This window comes from Lepidochelys kempii, chromosome 11 (assembly GCF_965140285.1).
Source record: "Lepidochelys kempii isolate rLepKem1 chromosome 11, rLepKem1.hap1, whole genome shotgun sequence".
NCBI lineage: Eukaryota > Metazoa > Chordata > Testudines > Cheloniidae > Lepidochelys > Lepidochelys kempii.
In genome coordinates this window covers 54,125,626-54,140,622 of record NC_136390.1, presented here as the reverse complement: position 1 = coordinate 54,140,622, position 14,997 = coordinate 54,125,626, and positions in this window count along the sequence as shown.

Genomic DNA, 14,997 nt, shown 5'->3' with positions numbered 1-14,997 from the left:
ATGAGGCTGATTCAGAATAGAAGTCACAATGTCAATGTTACTTTTTAGTGTGCTGTCTTGTCTGTTTATGCTTCTAACCTATTATATGTGAAATTTTCACCAATAAGTAGAACTGGTCAGAAAATGTACATTGAGACAAATTATTGATGGGGAAATATTGATGGAAATTCCAACCTGTTCTACGGATAAGAGTTTAATAGTTGTTTTTTTCTCACAGATCTACTATCCTTAAGCAATTATGACTTGTGGTGGATTTCAAAGAATTAAGAGGTTTTGTTGGGCTAACCAACCAAGAGATTTAAGGGTGAAATCCTAGCTCTATTGAAGTCAATGGCAAAATTTCTATAGGTGTGAACTTGAACTATGTACCTTTCCTGAGGCCATTTGATAATTTTCCCAACTACCCTCATTTTACAGTTACCCTCTTCATGCACATTACTGCCCACCTCACCCCACTGGACCTAAATATTATATCTCCCAACCTTTGAGCTTGGATAAAGGCCCTGTTCCCCTTTCAGCACAGGAACAGAATTTGTCAGATCATGAAGGAAACACTTTTCTCAGGAAAAAGTAAACATTTGTCTTCTAATTAACATTTTCTGCTGAAAAGAATATTTTACATCAAAAGTAAAGATGTTTCAGCTGTAATTTATATATCGCCGCCTCCAACATTCCTCTGCTGATTTTTTTTCTTTTGTACCCTTAAATTCAATTATGGTTTAGAATTTAAAATTTCTATTTTGTGCCAGCATTAAAAATCTATTCTCCAACTTGACAACATAAACAATGCTTTTTAGGAGAACAATGTGCCAATTTATTTAAACATAATGAGTTAAACAACTTGGCACTTTGGTCACCTTTTTATTTTTTTTAAACACACCAGCAGTGGTCAAGATACAGTAGTCTTTACTTCAATTGTATGCTACATGAAATCATGTTTTAATACCTATAAAATAGGCCTGCATTACTAAATGCCAAAGTACCTCTATGGGCAGGTTTCTGCAGAGTAGCCCTCTCGTAACATGTGAGGCAGCACTAAAAAACAATGCACTTAAAAAATATAATGCCACAAGAAAAACACATCTGGTAGTTTTAAACGGCAAAGTCCTTGCTTTCTCACAAGAAAGCTTGTTCTTCGATTTTTCGTCCCTCGGAAAGGAAATAACAGGGGTGGTTGGCAACTGGTTGTTGTGTGTCATTTAACATCACGTTAGTTTGCTGCTGGGCTTCCTAGCCAGCTCAGAAGAAGCAGATGTCCCAAACAAAATTAAAGGTGGGGGGGGGAGGAACATAGAAGGACAAAGCAAAACTGAATCATAATCTTCCAAAGTGAAAGAGGGAGGAGTGAGGCTGAAATCCACATCTGGATTTTGGGTCCATCATTAATATGGAGAGATCATAAATAAAAAGTTGTTTAAGGCCCATATTTAGCAAGGTACTTAAACTGTGGCTAACATGGTGCATGAGAGTCCTGTTGACTTGTATTCTTAAAGGCTACTCAAATGCTTCAAGTTAGGCACAAGCTTAAGTGCCTTGCTGAATCAGGGCTGAAGCTACCAGCATGAAATGAGCAGCACATTTTTGCCCACTTCCCTTCAAAGATGTAAACTCCTGTTCACAGTGATCACACCACTATATACAGAAGACACTTTAGGATTTTGTGGAGGATCAGCGAGATGGATTCTTTGGTCAACCTTAATCCAAAGTGGGTAGAGGTCCTTCAAGTCCCTCAGGTCCATAGCTGCAGGAGAATCCAAGCGCAGCTGCTTGTTTAAATGAAGGCTGTGTGTGCCTTTTGATGAAATGCAGGTTTTATGTAGTGTACTAATCATTACAGTTTCCGATGTGGTATTAGGCGAATATTGTCCCCCACCCCCCTTAGATATGAAGAAACTGAGGCAGAAAGGTTAAGTGAATTGATTAAACCAACAGTCAGAGCTGTTGTCTTGGATTAGATTAGAATGGAGATCTCTGCTTTCACTATGATGCTTAGCTCACTTGGTCAAGCTGCTGGTTTTTTGAAGGCCCCATCATGCAACATTTGAGCAGTTCCATTGATTTCCATGAGAGTTGAGTGTCCAGCTCCTCCCAAGATCTGGCTTACAGAAAATAAACATCTCAAACAGATAAGGCCTGAAGAGAACTTTTAATCTTTGGAAACATCAATCCAAACGTTACAGGTTACGTTGCCTTGTGTTTATCTTCTATTGGCCAGATACTATGTGGAATGACTTGGATCCAGATCTGAATTTTGCAGTATAGTCTCATTGCATATTAATTCCACAAATGTACTCATAGTAGGAAACTGGCAAACTTAAGCCTAAATTAAATAGTAGGCAGAGTTGTGCAAATAACTGATTTTTTCAATTTGCTGAATGTTCTTTTAAAAAAAATTGAACCAAAAAGTAAAGTTTTAGGTTGAAGTAAACATTTTGTTTGAACTCTTTCTGAACTTCTGAATTTTTAATTGAAGTAAATTTCAAAACAAAAAGTAATTTCAAATTGAAAAATCAAAACACTTCATTTTGAAAATGTTTCCAAAAAATCAAGTTCATGTTTTTTCTTAGTTTGGGGAGGTTGTTGGGTTTTTTTTGTTTTGTTTTTTTCCCCCTCCCTCACCCAGGAAACAATTCAGCAAATTCAACATTAACTGGTTTAATGTTTTGGTTAACCAAAAAAAATTTTTGCCCAAAAAGCTTTGCCCAACTCTATTTGTAGGTCTATTTTATATTTGGTTGATGTTTTGGGTGAAGACAAGAGGTTTGGCTTTTATTGTATTCAACCTGGCTCATCCATTCCTAATGCAGCTTCTGCCTCTGAACCTATGTTATTTTTCCAATTTTCATCATCTGTCCAGTGGAGACAAAAGAAGAAACTAGAAAACCTAATTCTAATACAATTAAAACAACTTGATTATAAACACCTACACTGAATTTTAAACCGTAGCAGTATTTCATGTATTGTATTGTATTGCAAGGTTCATGTACCACAGAGCTCTATCTAAATTAGTTTTTTTTTCCTCCCTCTATTATTTCATTAGCAAACCCTTCTCCCAGCTCCTGGAGACCAGTTTACTTGTTTTGCACTGCATATAATTGCAGCCACTAAGACCTGGGGTAAAGAAATGATATTTGATCTGTGACAGTACCTCTGCTCCCTTCCTGTGCCCCCATCTTATATAAAGGCAAATACTCTATTACATAGATGGGCAAAATGCCCAATTTTGCCCTGCTGAACCATGCAGGGTGATCTTTTAGGTGCTCATCCATCCCGAGCCGTGAAGTGGACTTTGTCACAGGGGTGCTGCAGTTCTAAGGAATCCATACAGAAGAACGCTGTGGAGAGTTGTATTACCTGACCAGCAGAACCCTTTTGCATTGTGAAAAATCATTTTGTGTATAAGGATGGGAGGACTGTAAGGGCAGCTACTGATCTAAGCCTAAAAAAGAAAAGGAGTACTTGTGGCACCTTAGAGACTAACAAATTTATTTGAGCATAAGCTTTTGTGAGCTACAGCTCACTTCATCGGATGCATTCAGTGGAAAATATAGTGGGGAGATTTATAAACACAGAGAACATGAAACAATGGGTTACCATACACACTGTAAGGAGAGTGATCGCTTAAGGTGAGCTATTACCAGCAGGAGAAAAAAAAAAAACCTTTTGTAGTGATAATCAAGGAGGGCCATTTCCAGAAGTTGACAAGAACATCTGAGGAACAGTGTGTGTGTGTGTGGGGCGGGGGGGATAGTTTTATTTTGTGTAATGACCCATCCACTGCCAGTCTTTATTTAAGCCTAAGTTAATTGTATCCAGTTTGCAAATTAATTGCAATTCAGCAGTTTCTCCTTGGAATCTGTTTTTGAAGTTTTTTTTGTTGAAGAGTTGCCACTTTTAGGTCTGTAATCGAGTAATCATTACACAAAGTAAAACTATTTCCCCATGTTTATTTCCCACCCCCCCCCCCCCCACTGTTCCTCAGACATTCTTGTCAACTTCTGGAAATGGCCCTCCTTGATTATCACTACAAAAGGTTTTTTTTTTCTCCTGCTGGTAATAGCTCACCTTAAGTGATCACTCTCCTTACAGTGTGTATGGTAACCCATTGTTTCATGTTCTCTGTGTTTATAAATCTCCCCACTGTATTTTCCACTGAATGCATCCGATGAAGTGAGCTGTAGCTCACGAAAGCTTATGCTCAAATAAATTGGTTAGTCTCTAAGGTGCCACAAGTACTCCTTTTCTTTTTGTGGATACAGACTAACATGGCTGCTACTCTGAAACCTGATCTAAGCTTGTCTGGCAGTTCAGCTACATGCCCGGGAAGCCAAAGTGATGCAGGAGGTCCCAGCACTGGCGTAGTTGGACAGGCTCACTGTACAAATACTGAGGATCTCAGAGTGTCCATAAGTGGGGCTTAGGAACTGAGCCCCTTGTGTATTTTATATTAGGATGCAAAGCCTGCCTCTTTGACAGAAGAGATTGTGAGGTTGTCCTCATAGTTTCCTTTAATTTTCCTCCCTAGGGATCCCTTTGCAAAGACGTGGACCTGAGTGATAGCTTTAGGACTCAGTGTTAAAGATGCTTTTTACATTCCAAGCCTGAGTTCTTTGTTTCACCCCACAAGGGTGACAAAGGAGAGCAAATGCAGATGTTGATAAGCAAGTATTAGTAAGGGCCCAGTCCCTCAAGGTGCTTAGTGCCCTCAACTCTCATTCCAGCTGAGCACTTCACCAGATCAGGCCCTAGAGCAGGGTACTTTATTCAGGGTATTGTATTCTATTTGCTTATGATGTTTAATTATATACAGAATACCATGCTGTATATTCTCCTAAAGTTAAAAAAACAACAACCTGTTTTGTATTAGTTAGTATATTAAGTTCTTCAGTTCAACTTTATTAACCAAAAAATACAGTTGAAGGGTGATAGGGGAATGAAGCTTATATAGCAAACATATGTTTGTGGGACCATGGAATGAGTGAATTGTTAAAGTGTCGAACAAAATTTCAAGGATGCATAAAATCCCACAAAGGCCTGGGATGTGGAGTTAATGCTGACAGTGTATTGTGCAGTATGCTAACAATACCTTTATTGTAGACATCTGCAGCCTGAGGATTCTCATCGGATTGCCTGTGGAATTTTGTTGACATCTTAAATGTCAGCATCCAAGAATTTTATGGACTGGAACAGAAGGGGTGTTTCCTTCCCAAAGTTTTATGTACCAAATCTTCAGCTTGTGATGTAGCAATTGGGAATGTCCTTGGATCAGGGGACCAGTGTATAGCTGTAGTCTGTTTTTTTTGTGTTAAGAGAAAGCAGGCATAGAATACTGATGTAGACTACTCAGAGTATCTTTGACAAATCATAGCTGCTTAGTATTAGGTTAAGATAATCTGTGCTAATGGTAGGCTAGTGGAAGACAACAATAAATATTCTTACAGTACACTTAAATTATTATAGAATTGCATTCTACATCAAATAATGCCAAATGACTCCACCACTATTTAATAGCATACTAATGAATACCATATGCATTAATAATGATCGGCTACTTTTTGAAGTCTCCTCAGCTTTCAGCTGTCTCTTAAATCACTTCACATAATTCATTGTTTGATGCTTTGCCCCTTTAACAGTCATAAGTGAATCCCAGATTGTAAAGATCTGTGCATCTGTGGTAAAAAGCAATTTTTGGCAGAAATGTGGATGTTTGCCACCCACCCCTTAGTTGTAGAAAGAGACAGCACCATGCCTCGTGTCATATTGATTCTTCTGCCTCAGGTATAAATACATAGATGTTGGCAGCTGATATTGTATTACTCAGATGGTTCTGCCAAAAAAGTCTCTCTCTTTGGCCCATGATTTTTAATTTATGAGTTCTTTTCTCATGGAAGGTGCTGAATTGATAGTTCTAAAATCTCAAGTCCTCTGCTTATCTACAGCACAGGTCTGGTCTGTGGCAGAACTCTTTCCCCATATGCCTTGCTATATTGTTCATTATGTCAGCTGTTTGCTCAAGTGGTTTGAAGTTAAAATGAGTATAACTGTCTGCTGGAGGACAGTTACTGTCCTTTCATAGGTGCCCTTCAACCTTCCAATATAGAGGGAGTTGACTGGGTTAAAGGCATCCCTACACTCCAGGCATCCCCAGCTAGTGTAACTGCCCAGGGGAACCATTAACAGCTGATACTGAGAAGCCCTCAAGATGCTCTAATGTATGATAAGTTTGCCCTGCACCTGGACAGCCCAGGAATGGGGGTTCCCAATGATACCTCTTCAACACTCTACTTCCTTTGCACCAACTATTCTTCAGTCAAAGCTAAGGATTGGATCCACTTTTTTTTTCTCCTCCCTGAGTTGATGAATATTCTTGATGCATAAGGAAGTAGCTCAGGCTCCATGCTTGTCCTAATTTTGGCCTTTCTGCTAAAATAATGGCAATGGCGCTAATTGATTTTTGTAATGATGTCACTAAGGACTGGACTGAGTGTGCCAACCTCATGTCAGCCCACTGACAGTAGCAAATTCTGGTCACTATTGACCTGGGATATGTTTGAATTAGAATGACATAAAGGCGACAGCATAATCTCCCATTATTAATATCTCAAACTATCCTGTTCCAAGAGAGTCTTCTGTAGATTTCTGTTTAATTTGTGGGTACTAAAGGATGCAGCTGCTTAACTGCCTGAATCTCTCATCTCAATATCTAGATTCACAGCCAGTCTGATCACTAAACTTTCATTTCACATCTGATGCCCAAAGAACAAAGTACAGCATACAGTATTGGAAACAGGCTGCGTTATGGTCCTTTCCTTTTTTCCAACGAAACAATTTGAGAAATCATAATTGCACAACTCAGTGATACTCTGAGGTTTTTTTTTTTTCAAATGGAAAAAATTCAGTTAAATAGAATAGTTTACTATCCTAGCATTGGATTCATGAATGGTATTACTGTATTAGCAGTGCTTGAGTTGGAGATCAAAGGGAATATCAAAAGAAAAAATGCTGGCGGTTGAACTGCCTGCTGAACTTATAAAGGTCATGGTGAGATAGCTCTATTTATAACTTCTTTAGCTACTCATGTATTCTTCAGCTATTGCTATGGACTCATGGTGAGCTAAGGGGTTGGGGGTTCTGTAAGTATATAAGCTTCAATGCCTGTCTCCATTAACAATCTTGTGGAATGGAAACAGACATTTTGTAGCTAAAGGGACCAGTTAGTTGCTATAGCAGAATTTAAACTTTGTCCTATAACCTTGCCTCAACAACTTCTCTTAAAATTACATAGAATCGCAAATGCCAGCGTACAGTGAATGCTTCTTACACACACATCTCTCCTCCACATTGAAGCGGTAATGTTAATGGGGGGGGGTTCTTTGTATTAAACGGTATTTTTCAGCAAACACTGAAAAATTGAGGGTCTCAAGCATTTTTCTCTTCAGAGTGAATGCTAGATTCCAGACCAAGATATTTAAAACTTGCGGCCAGATTCTCTGATGAGATATGGCCTATAATCTTGCAGCAAATTCCTCATAGAATTTCCCTAGCATAAAAGATTTTTCTCCTGTATATGATTACGCTATACACACTGCTGTCCCCCTTTCCTGTAATGCAGGGGACACGTTAGGAGTGAGAGAGGGCATTATGGACCACTATTATATCTGTTCTCCATTGGCACAGAAGTCCATTAAGTGGACTACTTCAGAGGCACAGTTTACCGCTGCCAAGCAGCGGCAGCTCTAAAACGTGTCAAGAATGGGCTGCGCCCCAGAGTCAGAGCCCCATAACTGGCTCCAGGACTTGGATGCAGGAAAGTAAATGGCCATTTAAGTTGATGAAAATACATATGACTATGAGCCAAATTCTGGCCCTGTGTACAGTGGAATAAGACGAGGTCAACCTTTTCCTCCCATATTCAAGACATTTTAAAAGGTCCTCTTATTTTATCCAGGGTATGGAAGTATTACAGGTATGAGCTGGTATAAACTCAGGACTAGTGGACACGTTTTTCATCAAAATTTAAAATTTTGACAAAATGGAAAAATATTAAACATTTGTTATTTCCCTCCTTTTTAAAAAAACATTCTATACTTAGACTAGAGAATACCTGCTGTACCATTAATGCTGTCTATTATCTAATTGCAAGAGGTAACTTAAGGACACCCACTGTATGTTAAAATAAAAGGAGTACCTGTGGCACCTTAGAGACTAACAAATTTATTATTGTCTCTAAGGTGCCACAAGTCCTCCTTTTCTTTTCGCGGATACAGACTAACACGGCTGCTACTCTGAAACCAACCACTCTATGTTGTCACTCCATGCTGACCTGACTGACTCTGAGTAACAAGTATTCACACACATCTTGCAAATACCTGCCAGCTCACTTTCCTAGTATTCATGACTGCTTTTATTTCCTTGTTTGTGGATGCTGGTGAACAAGGTTTTTTCCCCACATAATGTTCACAGGTATGTCATAGATGTTAGCATAAATAAATATCTACAGATAATCTACAAACAGAAGGAGCATATCCTTTTTAAAAAGCGTAGGTTATCAATCAGGGTGTTGAAACAACACTACTTGACTTAGCTGACCAATCCTATGGCAGAAATTGTGAAGAGTAAACCATGAATACTCAGGGGCCAAATCCTGAACACAGCCTTAGTAGAAGAAATGAATCCATAGATGTCATGACCTGTTGGTAGATAATTCATTAACAGAAAAAGGGCCTAATTCATCACAAATTATTCTCAATGAAAATTTGATCAGCTCTGAGCCCTAGAGTGGCTGAGCTGGTGTAGACAATACTTGGGGGAGAAGTAACCAAGCAGGAGAGAGAGAGATGCAGGATGGGGAGGGAGAGACAGTAGAGGGGATGTGAGTAGGGAGCACAAAAGTAATAGGGTTACATCATGAGGACTGAGACAATGCAAAACTTTGCAGGGAAGATAGCATTAGAGACAGGGAAAGGAAAGAAACCTGGTCAAAAAGGGAAAGCAGAGGAGAGAAGGGAAGATCACAAGGAAAGAGTGAAATATGGAAAGCAGAACCAGAAAACTATATACAGAAAAGAAAAAAAACAATGAGAGAAACAGGACAGGAAAAAAAATGAGAAAATAAAATATACGAGATGCAGCAACTACACCAGGGCATTAAATCAGGCATGTTGGAGGCCTGACATGTTGGCCCATTACAAAACAAGGACTCCAACCATAAAAAGATGACAAGTGCTGTACTTAAAACAAGAGGCAAGATTTAATTGTGCTTGAAACCATCATGTTAAGATGGATATTCTTGTCTTTTTATGCAACCATTCTCTTTGCCTGTGTGCAGTGAGGAGAGAAGTTTGGGAGTTGTAGAGTATGAAATATATTTGATTTTCTGCTCTTGAATAAATTTGTATTTTATCCAAAAATTTTCTTTATTTTCATAGGAATGCACCTGGTAAAGTTTTTTTTATTTCCTAGAAATATTTTGTTCTGGGTATTAGTCCAATGTCTTTAAATTCCAATAAATTAATCTTCACTTTATTATAATGGGTAATATAACTGCACGTCACAATGAATAAGTGTATTAATTATGAGAGAAATCACTGCAGATAATGTTTCCTACTCATTTCCCTTTGAATTTCAATGAATAAGATTTTACTTTAAAATAAAGGAAGTTTGTTATGTACCCAACAATGATTAAATGGCCTAATTAGGAGTAACAAACATATATTTTACTAAACTCTGAATGACTAGTCTTGTCATAGCACATTTCCGTAGGCCAATCCTCATTTGAATTGTATACCTGTATGTATATGAATTAATTATAAATTTGTCTCGTTCCTAATTTAAATAAACAATTTATGCAAATGTATTCAGCGGACCCAATTTTGCCCAGAGTTACAAAGGTAGAATGCCCCTTGGCTTAAATGGAAGTTGTATTCAAGTATTTGAAGGCAGAATTGACCCATTTTCGTACAGCTTGAAAGCCATCTCCTTTTCTGAGATAAAAAACATGTAAGCCCATAAGTTAGAGCCAGTTCAATTCAAACCAGTGACAAGAAAGCATGGAGAAAAAGAGAACCTTGCTAAGAGTGACACAAAACTATTGTTTTTGCTTCTTATATGACACTAAACCACAGGGTTTGATTCATACAAATCTGTAGGCCATCAACCAGTCCTGTTCACTCAGAATGTGGGGATCACAGGGACATACAATGTCAAAACCAACTGCTCTAATCACATCCCTCTCCACAATGGCATAGAACACTGTACGGGCTGTCTGATTCTATAAAATATTATTTTCATCAACAAAGTCTGGTGCCCCTCTGCCCTCAGATCTTCAGTAGTTCCTGCTCTTGCCTTTTATCTTGAGGGAGGGGTAAGTCTCTAAGTGGGCACGCTGTCCCAAAGTCTTGAACAGGGATTTTAGGGACACTAGAGTCTCTTTTTCATGGGTCTCACAGACCCCGGATTCATTCAGTCACTGAGAGGAGTGACTTCTAGTCCCACCCTAAGGAGCCCATCTTCAGTGTTGGGATGAGGAAGCAGGCCTACCAAGGAAAAAAGACAGGGGAGTGGTTGTTCAGAACCCCTTGAAAATCGCAAGAGTAAGGGGAATAGGCCACCTAGTAGTCCAGGAGCTTAGGGATGGACAAACAGGGCCCATACTTCACAATATTTTCAAAGATAAGAAGCTTCATTGGTAGAAGTGAGTAGCTCCGTGGGGAAAAGATTGTTTGGAGGTGGTCTCACTCTAAAACTCTGGACAACTTTTGTACCTTTCAGTGGGCCTGGACCAAGGTTGTCCAGGTTTGTTGCAAACCTTTTGCACACCTCTAAGCCATTTAAGAACATTTATTGAGTTCTACCTCTACCTTTGAAGTGGTTATTTTAATCAATTTATAATATTTTCTAATGGGGAGAATCATTCCTGTTAATAGGGTTGAGCATACCACTGGACAGCCCCTCTCAATATTCCATGTTATTTCATAGTCCCTTCTCTGTTCTTCCAGACGTGAATTAAGGATGTGACTGTATGGAAGGAATGGTGGCAAGGATTTTTGATCACATGTAAGAATCTGCAAATTTACACTCCATTTCTAATTTTCAGTCTGATGTAAGGCATACAGACGTTTGATGATTCACTGGAAATTGTGTGTATTTCCTACATAAAATGTGAAGCGTGGGAGCCAACATGGGTTTGAACTAAGATAATTTAGTATTAAATTGTGGGCCACTATCATTTGAACTAAAGTAGTAACTCCATTAGATACTAGCAGTAATAGGCTCTCATCCTCTTATGTGAACTAGCCACTAGAGTGGGGAACACAGCACAAATTAAACCAATGGGTTACACAAACTTATTTCACAGATTCAATTTCACAAATTGTTCAGTGCAAGCACTGGTATTTTGTAGTTGCAATGTGAAATTAGATTTGTTTTGATATATTGGGTTAGATCTTCACTTTGCTCAAAACAGGAAAAGACGGAAGGGATGTCAGGGGAAAGTGCAAGGTCCGGCTGTGATGCAGATTCACCAGCTGGGAGTTCCCCTTTAATAGGGAACATCGGTATTGGGCATTTGGAACTGGTTTCCAGCCCTTTGCATTATCTGAGTGGCAGAAAGTGGCTGTAAACCAACTAGACAATCAGGCACAACATTTATTTCCTGATTCTATGACCATAAATAATCAATTTTTCATCACAGATTTTAAAAACTTTTTACTAGCAGGCATGCTTGCGAGTAAATTCATTTGCTAGGATATTAATGTAAAGAGAACACAAAAAGGAAGATACAATATGTCTGAATTAGTTTCAAAATGAAAATAGATCCTATATAGTGTTTTTCCAGTACTCACCGAATTCTAATGAGGATGCAACATCCATGTCCTGTTTTGCACTCTTCATATAGTGCATATTTCAAGTAGCAAAACTAGACATGAGATGTCTGGAAACTTGAAGGGAGAGAGAACATCCCACTGCTGGAAAGCAACTTGGAAAAGGGATTGAAAATAATAAATAAAAAATCCTGAAAAAAAAATTCCAGAGACAAATCAGTTCAGAAGTGTGATACAAATAAAGAGTGTGAACATAAATTTTCTATAATATAGATGGAAACAATAAGACTCTGTGTTCTGGGTATAGGTTAAACCGTTGGTACTAGGAGTCAAGGATACAGGAGTCTGGCATTTGATCGCCCTGCACCTTTAAGCGGGGATGGCGGGGGGAGAGGGAGGAGAGGGGTTAGCTGGCTTGCGGAATGAAGGGAACAGTGCTTTATGGCTGGGGGGAAGAGGAAAACTACTGCAAAAGGGTCAGCATGTTTGCTGACTCATCCCTTAGGAATGCAGGGTTTAGAGGGGGCAGCCCTGGGCCTGAAGCCTCCCTTTTACACGGAGCAGTCTTAAAATCAAAACAAAAATAGGTTACAAACTTAAAAAGAGTGAAACAGCAACAATTCTACAATGCATTTATTATAACAGCCTGTGGAGCAGAATGCTAGGTAACATACAGCACACACGCCCAAACTGGCTTCTGTGTAGTGTTGACTAGTTACAGAGCATTTGTCAGATAATAGTATAGCTAGCATGGTATTCAAATCCTTCACTGTTTCTGTAAGTAGCTGGTTAATCTGCTGACCTTTTTCAAAAAAGATTGTTCACCAATTGGCAGTTGTCATCTGGCAATGGAAGAAGGATCTTGGAATGGTAGGTATGTGGATATTTATAAACCAACATACATGTGAGGCTGCTATCTTGGTCTTGGATGTAGCTTGGAATGATAAAGAGGTATCTTGCCTTTTGGTGAAGTATAGTGTGGGACATGACATTAGGGCTGTACTAACGAGAATAAGATGCAGGTGGCAACGTGTTCCTTCTATGTAGCATTTTCAATACTATGTCCATTCTTCCCATCAGATGGTCTGAAGGTCAATTGTTATAAGGAGATGCTGCACAAATTTTTTGACAGGACATGCTGTGTGGATTTACAGGACCTACCCAGTCGTCTTCTCAATACAGAAGATATATTGGCAAAGCTCAACAGCCTTGTGCTGGTATCAGAAGCTGCTGAGGGATCTTACATGCACGTGTGTGCGCAAACACACAATTTTCACCTGTTCCTAGAAAGTGATAATCAGGGAACCACTATAGTTTCTGTCCCCTAGTGTAATAAACACAATAAACACCTACAGATGTTTAGATAAGCTAAATAAAATGTAGACCGTACACTATAGCTTGTAATGGGGTTGGAAGGAGTGTGGATTTTATCTCTGTGTGAACCGTACCGAGAAATGAAGAATAAAGCCTGATAACCAGGGTTTGAGGAGTGTTTTGAGAATTTCACCAATATGATTAGAAGTGTTTTATTGAGCCCCTTCAGTCAAAGAAATAGGTCATTTTTAACTGGAAAAAGCTCTTCACTTGAACTGAGCTGAACGGCCTTTTGACTACTACCAGTCAGATATAATACAAATTGTGCAACAAAGCTTTTATCAATAGTATAACATAATTAAATGAACCTGAATGTAAAGCTGTGAAACTATGAAGAAAGATGGAAACTTTATTTTAAAAATCCATGAAACATCCATGGAACATTCATCTACTGCTATTGGCTGAATTGCAAATTTCCTTGATGCAAGACAGCACAGCATCAGGTGAAATGTTAAGAGAGGAACACAATGCCAGAGAAGTTTGGCTAGACCATATTTTTAAAAGAAATTTAGAAACAGGCAAAGTGTGAAGACAGATGCTGACAGACAGCTCTATAGTGATAGATAAAAGAAGATGAGCTTCCAGACGGTTATGTCTTCAGGGAAATATTCAGTTGACAGTTAAGGCAGAGGGAGTTATAAGAACATGCAAGTGAGTTGAGGATAAGAAAGAAAGAAATTGTGTTCAGAAACTGAAGTCATTAAAATACCACTTCACTAGTTTTTGTCCAACTTGTAATTGAATGGTAGCATGCAAAAAAAAAAAAAAAAACCCAACCCCTAAAATTAGATGGCTGGGTGGCATGAAATAAGCTTAAATCTCAGCAAATGACTCCCCCGACTCCCCTTCTTTTGAGTGCACTCTGATAATAAATCTGTGTTCTGTGAGGGGGGTCATATTACAGTTCACTGTATGTTTCATTCATATCTTCCAAGCAATAATCTCATTTGGTTTTGGGGAGAAAATTCAGGAGTGCTGGAAGTGACAAGTATCCATTATCAGATGTTTGGTAGCAGTAATTCTCTTTAATTAAACCTATTGTTTATGGAGTCATTGGCATTCAGCCATTATAAAGCTCTGAGAGAGCTACTTTTCTCATAAACTAGTTACATGGTTTTATTTTATGAGCAGTTGGTTGTTTTGCGAAATTCAAAGACTTCTGCAGTTTGTATTTTATGTATCTTTTCATCCTTATGTGCTAACAACACGATCTGTGAAGACTTTTGATTTCATTTGAAATTGACAAAATACCCCAGTTCCGTTCACCCTGGGGATGTTTTGAAGGCCACCGTGACAGATAATTACACATTTCATGGCACTTTTCTGAGCCTTAATTTCATAGCCCGTGAACTTCTGTATTTCATGGGCTTTATAGTCAATGAAATAAAGGGGTTGTGTTACAATACATTAAACAATTTATGTATCTACCCTGAATGTTAAATCAGAGGAACTGAGATTACAGACAAAGGGTCTGATTTTTCCTCTCGCACTATTAGGTATTAGGAGTAGCTTCACTAAGTCAATGGAATTGCACTAGTTTTAAATGATAGTACACTCAGGCCCCAAATGCCCAGTGGCTACTAATGAAATTTTTTCTATATTATTAGAAAGAACATCTTTATATTTTCAGAGGTTTATGTTGATTAAAAGAACCCAATGAAAATAGAAAATACACAAGCAAAACCAATCACCGATGTACAATAAATTTGCCACAGGTGAAAGATTAGTGGTAAAATTTCATTGGCACATAATCAACTATAGGAAAAGTAAACAAGAAGAAGAGAAGTAAGAAGCTGTGTGT